Source organism: Bos javanicus, chromosome 1, assembly GCF_032452875.1.
Source record: "Bos javanicus breed banteng chromosome 1, ARS-OSU_banteng_1.0, whole genome shotgun sequence".
Lineage (NCBI taxonomy): Eukaryota > Metazoa > Chordata > Mammalia > Artiodactyla > Bovidae > Bos > Bos javanicus.
Window position 1 is genome coordinate 51,211,611 of NC_083868.1, and position 12,034 is coordinate 51,223,644.

The 12,034-nt window shown below is 38.2% G+C and overlaps 1 long non-coding RNA gene across 1 annotated transcript; it reads left to right on the top strand.

Annotated features, from left to right (window-relative positions):
* The first annotated feature begins 1,497 nt into the window (after window positions 1–1,497).
* Window positions 1,498–10,025, top strand: LOC133228729 (uncharacterized). Its single transcript, XR_009730354.1, has 2 exons — window positions 1,498–2,489; window positions 8,832–10,025. It is a non-coding gene; the product is annotated as an uncharacterized LOC133228729 (long non-coding RNA).
* The last annotated feature ends 2,009 nt before the right edge of the window (window positions 10,026–12,034 follow it).

The following is a 12,034-nucleotide window of genomic DNA, read 5'->3' on the forward strand; positions in this document are numbered from 1 at the left end:
ATATGCATACACTTATTTTTTCTGCTTTAATAATATTCAGTAGATGAACTTCCCTGGTGGGCCAGTGGTTAAGAATCCACCTTGCAATGCAGAGAAACTGGGGTTGATGCTGGTTGGGGAATTAATGTCCCCCATGCCAAGGAGCAACTAAGGCCCTGTGCCACAAGTTCTGAGCCAATGAGCCGCAGTTAGAGAGTCAGTGAAGTGCAATGAAAGATCTTGCATTATGCAATGAAATCTTGCATGCCACAACTAAGACCCAATGCAGCCAAATAAATAAAATCAAATTCAATAGAAAGCTGCTGCTAAGTCGCTCCAGTCATGTCCAACTCTGTGCGACCCCATAGACGGTAGCCCACCAGGCTCCCCCGTCCCTGGGATTCTCCAGGCAAGAACACTGGAGTGGGTTGCCATTTCCTTCTCCAATGCAGGAAAGTGAAAAGTGAAAGTGAAGTCAAAAGCTCAGTCGTGTCCGACTCCTCGACACCATGGGCTGCAGTCCACCAGGCCCCTCTGTCCATGGATTTTCCAGGCAAGAGTACTGGAGTGGGGTGCCATTGCCTTCTCCGAATAGAAAGCTAGTCTCACAGATATAAACTGACAGAAATGGAAAAGAGAATTTAAAGCAATTTAGAAAACTTAGGATATTTAGTTAATCTTTATTAGAAATAATGCTAGTGATGAAATAATTTCAAACCATATCTTCAATCTTTCATGAGTAGTCAATTGCAATAACTTATCCTATAGAGTTGTAATGATATTTAAATTCTTTTGACAAAAATGGATTTCAAATATATACATTTCTAGATCACAATTAGCAAACTAATTTTAAATTATCACATGCTGTAACGTGTTCTTTCAGTGCATATAGTATGTAGCTGTTAACCCGTGCAACTCACTGTGCAAATTTGACAGCAGAAAAATTGGTCAACACACAGTTAAATGTGACAAGTTTATTTACCACAAACTTGGATATCAGAGCTCTATCGAGTTCCTCTAAACATTTCTAAATTCTTATTCCTATCTTCTGTACTTATCCTGTCACTAACTGATAAATAATTCATGAGCCAACTTTGATCTAATTCATACCTCAAACTTAATATAGCCAAAAAGGAACTCATGATTTATCAAATCACAGTAACTTTTATTTCCATCTTCCCAATTTATTAAGTAGTATCATCACCCAGCCACTTGAAAATTGTTAACACCAAAATTATAGATATTATTATTTTTTCTTTTTTAAAGCACAAATCACAAGTAGGATTCTTTTGGAAGAGACATCCTTTGGAACAGAGGATTTGGTAAACCATCCAGTTCACAAGGGTAATGCACACACGCATGCTAAGTTGTTCTAGTTGTGTCCAACTCTGTGACTCTATGGAACAAATCCCGCCAGGCTCCTCTGTCCTGGGATTCTCCAGGAAAAAATACTGGAATGGGTTGCCATGCCCTCCTCCAGGGGATCTTCCCAACCTAGGGATCAAACCCAGGACTTCTGTATTGCAGGCAAGATTCATTACCATGGGGCTGCAGAGTCGGACATGACTTAGCGATTGAACTACAACAATAAACCACTCTGATGAGGGATGTTGGTAGTCAGGAAAACTGCACATGTGTGAGGGGAGGAGGTATATGGGAACTCTGTACTTTACACTCAATTTTGCTGTGAATGTAAAATTACTCTAAAAAATGAAGTGAATTCTTTAAAAACACTGATATAAGCAAAAATAAAGAATAACTTGAAAACCAAAATAGTAAAGCTAAACAAATAAGGAAAAAATAAATCCTGTTACATCCTTCCTTAAACTCATCCTTACTGCTTACTCCCCAGGCCTCAGAAAGCATTCCCACTTCACTAAGAATAAAATCTAAACCTTTCCTGGTTTGCAGAACACCATGTGATCTAACCCATGCTTACTTCTCCCCTTCTTTCAGAGACTCCAGTCATACTGCCTTCATTCTTTTTCTGGCTCAAGTCTAACATGTGGGAAAAAATGAAGACCACCAGAATGAGAAGAGTTTGCAAGGGAGTCAGCCACCATCATCTGCATTTGGCAGAAACACAAAGGCAGTAGAGCAGTGGGAAAGCTTTATAGTGAACAACAGCAAAGCTTCAGGTGTGCTGTCACTGGAAGTTGCTGGCATGGGAAACCTGGAAGAGGGCTAAATAGAAGTGGACTATCTTAAAAACTGGTGAACACTTTGGCTATCTCTTGGTCTTGAGTTAGAAACAGAGGTAAAATTAGCGAAAAAAGCTGGTTTGGCTTTTGGTGCTGTTGCTACAGACTTGAATTAGAGTTATACTGTCATATATTAACTGGCCATTGGCTATTTGCATATTCAGTCTCTTAGTTATCTAACTGGTCTTTGCAACTTGTGAAGCCTCTGTCTGGAATATTTTTGTTGTTTAGTAAGTGAGTCGTATACAACTCTTTTGTGACCCCATGGACTATAGCCCACCAGGCTCTTCTGTCCATGGGATTTCCCAGGTAAGAATACTGGAGTGGGTTGCCATTTCTTTTTCCGGGGCATCTTCCCAACCCAGGGGCTGAACCCACATCTCCTGCATTGCAGGTAAGTTCTTTACCACTGAGCCACTGGGGAAGCCCTTCTGTCTGGAATATGCTCTTTCCTTAATCATCATTTGGGAACTCTAAAGCATCCTACACTATGATAAGACACAACACCTAGAGTTGTACTTTTGGATAGCTACACCCTGACTTTAGGTATCTTAGACATCTACTCAAAGATATTATCTTTGATCATGTGCTGTGCTTAGTCGCTCAGTCGTGTCTGACACTTTGGGACCCCATGGACTGTAGCCTGTCAGGCTCCTCTATCTTTGGGGATTCTCCAGACAAGAATACTGGAGTGGGTAGTTATGCCCTCCTCCAGGGGATCTTACCAACCCAGGGATCGAACCCAGTTCTCCTGCATTGCAGGTGGATTCTTTACCATCTGAGCCCGCATTGATCATATATCAGCACATTAATTCATTTTAATTTCTGGAATGCCATCCATCACAATATTTTTTCTTATTTTTCTTTTTTTAATTTCATTTATCTATTGAGTCTATTTCACTTGAAAACATATATAACTTGATAGCGGGAATTCTACTTATCATCAATACCTATAATAATGTCTGACACATAATAGCTGTTCACCAATATACTTTGAAAAAATAAGTAAATGAGTGAATATTATAAAATATTCAACGAAGTTGACATCTAGGTCCTGTGTACAACTATGTGTGGCCAATTTATGAAAATATTTATTACTTCTAAAAATAAAGTATAACTATATTTTCATATTTATAATCTTCATAGACTTTTCTGTTTTATTTTTCTCCCTGGGATCAGGAAAAAAACATTTCTTTTTTTTTTTCTATTTGCACTTTTATCTTCTTACTTCATTTACTTTCTCCCAAACTTTTATCTCTGTTTATTCTGCTGTTGGATGATATTTCTCATTTCTTTTCCTCATATCTTTCTCATCAGGAACTGTTTCAAACCTTGATAATTTATCTGTCTCTGAACATTTATTTAAATAACCAAGAGAAACTGATATTTATAGTTCTATGAAGGGTAATTTGAGTAGCCCAGATATTTAAGCTTTGTCGGGGGGTTAAAGTTAACACCTTTTTCCTGTTTTCTTTTTTTCCCATTGGTTCAATAAAAGCTGATTTACTACTTGTTGTGCAAAACTGGTCAGTGGGGAAGAGACACAAAAACGTGCCTGTGAATCCTATGTCTTTCCATGAGGGAAGGTATAAATAACCTATTCCAGTGTTTCTCAACCTTTTTTCAAAATTGTTCCCTTAGGGATCTCTTTTAGATAATCCTTCCTATTTACTCCCCCATTTCATGAAGTTTTAATACCTGAGACACACTGTGTATTTGTTTCTGTGCTTTTGTATATTTGTGATTTATACAAAAAGAGGTTGAGATTGTTTTCACCCCTCAAGAACCAAGTTTTTTCCCCTCGAGGTCAATACCTCCCCTGCTTGGAGAATGCATAAAGTCCTGAGCCATTCATCCTGCAGTTTCCTCCTATAATTCTCTCACAGTGAAATAGGTTATCTTAGCAAAGACTCAAAGAGCAATGAGGCTCCTTAAGTAAATCACTTTGCACAGAAACTAACTAAATGGTGACTCTGGCTCTGGAAGGGGCCCAAAAGCTCATCAGCCTTTGACTGAGGCTCAGAAGTCCTATGGACATGGCCAAGCTGTCACAAAGCCTGTGCCATCAAAAATAATGCTCCACAACGTGAGTGCAGAGTTTTGAGACACAAGCATATGGCTGTTGGAAGCAGACTGAAATCTGTCTAGGACATGTCAAAAGAGCAGTGGATAAGCACAGATAAACCGTGAGTTCCATAAGATAGGATTGTTTTGTTTCCTTCTCTACTATATTCAGGAGACACCAGTTTGATTCCTGGGTCAGGAAGATCCACTGGAGAAGGGATAGGCTGCCCTCTCTGGTATTCTTGGGCTTCCCTGGTGGCTCAGCTGATAAAAAAGTCCACCTATAATGCAGGAGATCTGGGTTTGATCCCTGGGTTGGGAAGATCCCCTAGAGAAGGGAAAGGCTGCCCATTCCAGTATTCTGGCTTCGAGAATTCCATGGACTGTATAGTCCATGGGGTCACAAAGAGTCTGACACAACTGAGTGACTTTCACTACTATATTCAGGACAAGTTATTTAATGTGTGGAGTCTAGTGCAAAAAGGAAGTACAAGATCTCCTGTTAAAATGTTATTCAGGTTTTAAAGATGGTGACAGCAGAGCACTAAACCAACCTCAAATCCTTCTGAGCATGAGGCCTTGCCTGACTGCACTTGAAGCCGTCCTGGCTCTATCTTCAGCATGTAGACTAGTATCCAGAACACTGTTAACTTAAGTAGAATTTGATGAATGTGTTATTCAGGGCTCTTCAATGATCAGAACCAATAAGATATAGAGAAAGAGACTATTATGATATTACAGTTATGGAGGGCAAGAAGTCCTACAATTTGCCATCTGCAAACTGGAAGCCCAGGAAAGCTTATAGAATAGGTCCAGTGTAAGTCCAAAGGCTTGAAAGCCAAGTGAGCCAACATTGTAAGTCCTGGTCCAAGTCCAAAGGCTGGAGAATGAGGAGCCCCTATGTGTAAAAGCAGGAGAAGAGAAAGGGGCCAACTCAAACAGAGAACGTATTTACCCTTTCTCTGCCTTTTCGTCCTATCCAGGCCTTCAATGGATTGGACGATGCTACTCTTGCTGGTAAGAGTGATCTTCTTCACTTGTTTTTCCAATTCAAGTATTAATCTAGTCCAGAAACAATTTTTTAACCAGCTATATAGTCATCCCTCAGTCCAGTCAAGCTGAAAGATAAAATTAACCTTTTCCATAAGTAAGTGAGATTATGGAGCAGGACTGGACTTAGGATGAGGGCAGGGAGCACTTAGGATGCAAAGTTTAAGGAGGCACTTACTCCCAGATTAGCTCAACAGCTGGACCTAGACCTGTGGGATCCTGGAAGCAGTGCACAACCTCCAAAGGCACCCATACATGGTTCAATGGTCTGCTACCACTGCCCTAGAATTCTTAATAATTTTTAAACAAGTGTCCCATGTTTTTTATTTTGCACTTGGTCCTACAAATTGTGTAATAGGTCCTGCTTGAGGGTGAAAGTTTCCCTAAGAGTGAAGAGTTCAGGTCACATAATTTATTAGGTGCTCACTCTCAGTTTTATACAAGTGTTCAGCCTGCACTTGCAGCACACTTACAGCAGCGTTGCCTGACATTCTATACCTTAGACACTTCTTTTGCTAGTCTGGTCCTGCAACGGAAGACAAGCCATTTCCAATGTCACAGAGAACTAGAAAAGGACTAATGTTTGTACTGTTTCAATTGTCAGTTTTTGGAAAATCTGGGAGTGGTGGTAATGGCAGTGATAAGAAGCCTCAGACAATATCCCTGCAAAGGAACTTGAGAGATTAATCTGAAAAATAAAGAAGACATATTTCCCCATTCATGTTGGTAATATCATGGATCCTAGACATCTCCTGGGAATACTGTGATGTTGACCTGCAGATAAAGATTGACGTCAAGAGTCATATTTATTTGGGCCTTCTCATAGTTTGAGAAGTTGATGTTGAGTTTTTGACTAGAGCTAGTCCCTGATGTTTGGGCCTCTTGGGCCCTAGGCCTGACTTTTTAGGTTCCCAACTTGTTACTCATAAATTTAAAGCAGAATCATTACCATATATCTTTTGCTTTCCCAAACATAGCCAGGCTAAAAAAAATGATCTTCTGCCTTATAGCTATATAAGCTATAAGCTTATACCTTTAGCTATAAGACTCTAAAGGTAATTATCTTTACTTCTAGAGTGACACTAATGTATTATTTATAAAAGTATCTCTAACACAGATCTCATTATAGAAACTTACTTCTTAAAAAGTCAGTATCATTGGTTTATACCATCATCATTATCAGTGCTCAGAGAATATACAGCACTCTGGAACACTGGTCAGTAGAGTTCTCTGCTAAAGCAGTAGTTTAATACTTTAAATCAATTTGACACTTTAAAATTTATTTGCATACTGAATATCTTATTCATATTAATTTGTAGAAGAACAAACATGATTTGTTTTCCTACTTCTATATTAGAAGTGTTCATGTATCATTCATGACTAGAGTATAGCATGGTGTATCAAAGAACAATTTGGAGTGAAAAGTTAGACAAATACATTTGGAAAATTCAAGGCAAATGATGATAATGTGATGGTTTTTGTTAGGCTCATTGGGTTGCTCGGAATGGGACCTGCCTGCTACCTAGTATCATGAGAGTTTATTAGGTGTATACACACATACACACACATACATATATATGCCATATAAATATACATAGGATATATATGTATATTATATATATTATATGGGATATATATGTATTTGTATATATATATACACACATGTAATCATGAGAAACCTGAACATCTAAGCCATATCTTTTTAAAGGTGATTGGAACCAGAAGGTTCTTTAGAATTCAAGATAGCTCCAAGGCCTGAGCCATGGGAATTAATGGGTATTTATTCTGACTGCCTTCCGTTAGAGCAACCCGGCAACGCTCTGTGAGTCAGTTTCTGTCTGTCTCTTCAATTCTCTCCCAACTGGTCTTTTACCTTCTACTCCCTGGGTCACAAATCGGCAGACTAGAGCAAAAGAAGCCCAGGAGATAATTCTTTGTTAAGATAGCATGTGATTTTTGTTTTGTTTTTAAAACTGAATTTGAACGTCTTCAAGGCAATATTTGCATTTTCCAGTTTGCAGCAAGCTGCTCACAGCTGCCCCATCAGCTGAGAGATGGGGTGTCTTCTTTGGGAGGATTCGAGCAGAGAGACACCACAGACAGGCCCACTGTACCCTCTCACAGTGGGAAGACCTAGTGGATGCCCACTGGCACTTCATGCTGCTTAGCTTGGCTACTTTGCTGTCCTGTGCCTGTGTGCTTTTACATAAAATGAGGACAATACTATTTACCCAAATACCTGTTTTTGGTGTTAAACAGAAAGAATAAAATATCAGAATGCTTCTGAGTTCAAGTAATAGACCCATACAACCTGGGTTCAAAATTGTCTCTGCCATGTAGTAGTGTAGTTCATAATCATAATTTAACCTCTCTCAGTTTCTTAGCTTATATTTCCTCTTCTGTAAAATAGAGAAAATAATATCTTTCTCAATACTTATTATGGAAATAAAATTAGAGAAATATATATAAATATATATATACACACAGACATAAATAGTATCATTTAATACAGTGGCTTATTTGCTATGAAATAATAAATATTAGCTACTATTATCTACTGGGAAAATTGAACATCACAAAATTGGCAGTCAGATCAGTTAGATATCTCTTCCTTGAAAATGTTCTTGACCATCTGAGCAAGAGGAATTTACCTTTTATCTTACATCTTAGTGGAATATTTAGAAGTTGCAAAGATTCCTTAGTCTACTAGTATTTCTCCTGAATATTCTCATTCCACTCTGCCCTATAATTACTGTCTCTACCCATACTTAGATTTTTCCAATTATATAAAAAAAAACCTCTCAATTGTTAAATAAGTTTAAAGAGTCTTATATGCTCTCTGACCACTTATATTTTTAAAACATGTCAGAAGTCTTCTAAAAATATACAGTGTTTTTAATGTCTTCACAATGAAAATGCTCTGAACGTGATTTGTGCCTTTAATCATGATGTCAAGTCATTGCCATGAGCATTGTTTCTTATGCCTTGTCCTAACAAGGTGTTACCTTATTACTGTAGAGCCCTATAGGATCCCACCAGCACTATAGTCATTATATCAAATTTGAGTTCAACTTGCTTTTTTTTTCCTATCTACTTCTTTGCCCTCATGCTGTCAGTGTATTTACTGTTTTTAGTCTTATGTCCATTTTAAAAGAGGAAAGATCTAATATTTGCCAAGAGAATATTTCTTAATATGTTATATAATAGACCCCACTTGTCTCCTTAAAGTGTCTGGGTCTCCAAGGTGTTATTCGTTTTGTTGTTTGTTTGCTTGTTTGCTTTCTTTATTTTGTTTTTCCCCTCCCTCTTTTGTACTTCTTTGGCTTAAAGTGAGTAGGACTTTCTTTATGAAAAGAATTGAGAAGGTTTCTATGTGCATTATATAATTTAAAAAGCACCAGGCTTCTCTGATGGCTGAGTGGTAAAGAATTTGTCTTCCAGTGTAGGAGACATGGGTTCAATTCCTTGTCTGGGAAGATCTCACATACCTTGGAGCAGCTAAGCCCATGTGCCACAACTAATAAGCCTGTGCGCTAGAGCCTGGGAGCTGCAGCCACTGAGCCTGTGTGCCGCAACTACTGAAGACTGCATGCCTACAGCCTGTGCTTCACAACAGAAGCCACCACAGTGAGACTGCCTGCAGACCACAGCTGGAGAGGAGCCCCTGCGCACTGAAGCTGGAGAAAAACCTGCACAGCAACCAAGACCCAGCACAGCCAGTAAATAAATGAAATTATAAAAGAATAAAAAAATCAATAAGTTGAACTTTATCAAAATCTAAAACTGAAAAAAAAAAAAAAAACCCACTGAAAAGCCTATTACTTTCCACCGAATTTGACTCCTCAATTGTTTTCTTACATACCTAGAAAAGGGCCGGAGAAGGCAGTGGCAACCCACTCCAGTACTCTTGCCTGGAAAATCCATGGATGGAGGAGCCTGGTGGGCTGCAGTCCATGGGGTTGCTAGGAGTCGGACGGACTGAGCGACTTCACTTTCACTTTTCACTTTCACGCAGTGGAGAAGGAAATGGCAACCCACTCCAGTGTTCTTGCCTGGAGAATCCCAGAGAAGGAGGAGCCTGGTCGGCTGCCGTCTATGGGGTCGCATAGAGTCGGACACGACTGATGCGACTTAGCAGCAGCAGCAGCATAAAAGGGCCAGAAAATATAGCATTGGAATATTGTATGAACAATTTTAGGTTTAACATAGCAAAAATGGCTTATCGCCCAGTGCAATTCTAAAACAGTCAAATGATGAAAGCTGGGGAGTCAGCTGGGCATTAAGATAGGTGTCTCTGAAACAAACTTATTGCACCTTCATCTTACTTTTTGTTCCTGTTGTCAGGTAAAAGAATCTGAAGTGGAAAAAGTGATCACTGGGTACTTTACAATGGAATGTGGAACATTATCTAAAGGACTCTTCTGGGGTTATCTGGTTTTATAACTTTCATTGTCTGACTATTCTGCAATATTCGAGGTAATGTATGAAGAGATGGTAAACGCAAATGATTTCTGTTCATAGAAAAGCAAATGAATTTTGGATGATGGAGATGAAACTGATTTCTAGCTTGCCGAAGAAACAAATTTTGTATATATTAGCAAATATACTTCAGCATTGCTTAATGTCCATGTATGTATCTATTCTCTGATAGCCTTTTGAACTAATGTAATTACATGGATTTCCTAAATAATGAATGAGATAAAACTTGGCTAAATAAAATCTTTGAATGTATCTATTTTGTATTTTATAAGCTATGATTTTACTTTTCAAGAAGTCATTCTTTGACAATTTCACTTCACCCTTCTGAAGCTTTTTTTTTTTTTTTCCTATTTCTTCAGTCTCTATCTATGCTTTAGCACTGGGCTCAATGCTTATTCTCTTAATGAAATGTTTCTTGATCTAGCAGGGTGTTTGGTACATGTCCTTACTTATAAATCACTGTGACCTAATGGCACCCATACTGAGCAAAGTAGCACTGTAGTCTTTAGATAGCAAGTCCAGGAATCTTTCTCTACTCCTCTCTGTCTGATGCCTCTGTCTTATGCCTGACTCCCTAACCTGTGGCTGGGCCTCATGCTGTCTAGGGTCACCACTTACATTTTGAGTAGCAACTGCCAATGTCAGAATCTACCAAATGATAGAATCTGTCTGTTAGGGAATTGGCAATTTAACGAACCACCTTGTTTGCGGTCACCTGTCTAAGATGTCTGAGCTTACTGGGAAGAGAGAAGTGTGTAATGAGATCTGAGGCAGAGGGTGATTCTGACTGAAGCAGCTGCTTTCTTACACCCCTAAATATGTGCCTCCCCTCAGGCTGGATTCTGTTGGCTGAGAGAATAATACAAGTTACTGCAGCTGACCCAAAGTCCCCCTACCAAAGCCAGTTCACTCCAAGGAAAGCAACAGTGCAGGGCAAGGGCGTGGGAGGGGTAGAATATTTTCTTTTTAAAAAGTATTTACTATATACTAGCTTCTAGACCCAGAAAGCCTTATATACTCATTATTCAACCTTTTAGAGAAAAAGGTTAAAAGTTTGCTGATTCTTGCTACAAGTTATTGTTTTAATTTATGACTTCTCTTTCCAAAAAGATTGTAAATTCCTTGGGGTGACAAAAAGGGATAATTGTCCACCATGCTCAATAATTACTAAATGATTAGTTGTTTGCTTTCACCAATCCATGCTCTTTAGAATTGAAATCTTCTATATTTCCCTATTTAGCCCAATGCTAGGCTTATAACTTTAAAAGCTACATATATTTCAAAATAACAGCTAACCACATAGTATTACTACTTATCTAAGGTATTTTTAAAAAGCTTTGAAGTGGTAGTTTTTTAAAAAAATAACTTTTCTATTAGTCAACAGTGACAATTTTTTTTTTTTTTGAAGTTACAGGAGAGATTCCAGTTAATAAAAACATTTTTTTTAAAGAAAATAGAATTCTAAAATAGGTCTTACTTAATTTTAACTACAGGGTATTAAATGTTTCATGAGTTTTGTAGGAAAAAACAATTTCCTCTTTTCTAGAAATTTCAAGGTATTTGTTTCAGTAAGTCTGACACTGATCTCTTGCCTTCCTCATCTGCTCTTTGACTCGTACAAGGCCTATGACTCAGGTATATTGCATGTTGCAGGTAGGCCTTAGACAGATACACTACAGATGTATTTTCTCATTGATGTCTGAGGGGAGAGCTAAGAATTTTTGTCAGCCACTGCTCATGTTTTAGTGATTTTTCTGGTTCCCACCTTTATTTTAAACAAATAACTCATGCTATAGACTGAATTCTACTTATCAAGTCATTCTGTATTCATGAGCTGTAAGGTCACTCATGTTCAGGGTAAATACTATGTATTTTTGGTATGTGCTTATTTTTTTGGGGAATTTGGGAACTGGATGAGAAAAAGTCTCAGGTGAAAGGTAGGTTTGAATGAAAAAGCCTGGAAAATGGCATATCCCTGAGGATGATACATGATGAGTTTTTAAAATTAAACTTCCCTGTCAGGTAGGCTTCAGAGTTATCTGTTGCCTGTTATGTCCTAAATATCTGAAGGAAGAAACTTCAAGGAGATAAGCATGGTCATGTGAAAGGCACATTTTTAAGCAAATGTTAATTGTGAATATTCAGCTATATCCAAGGTGTTTGTTAGGGAATAATTCTTATTGTCTAAATTATTATTGTTTTTGCATAATTTTACAGATTTTTAGGAGAGTTTTTTTTAGCTGTTTGGAGCATAATACCAG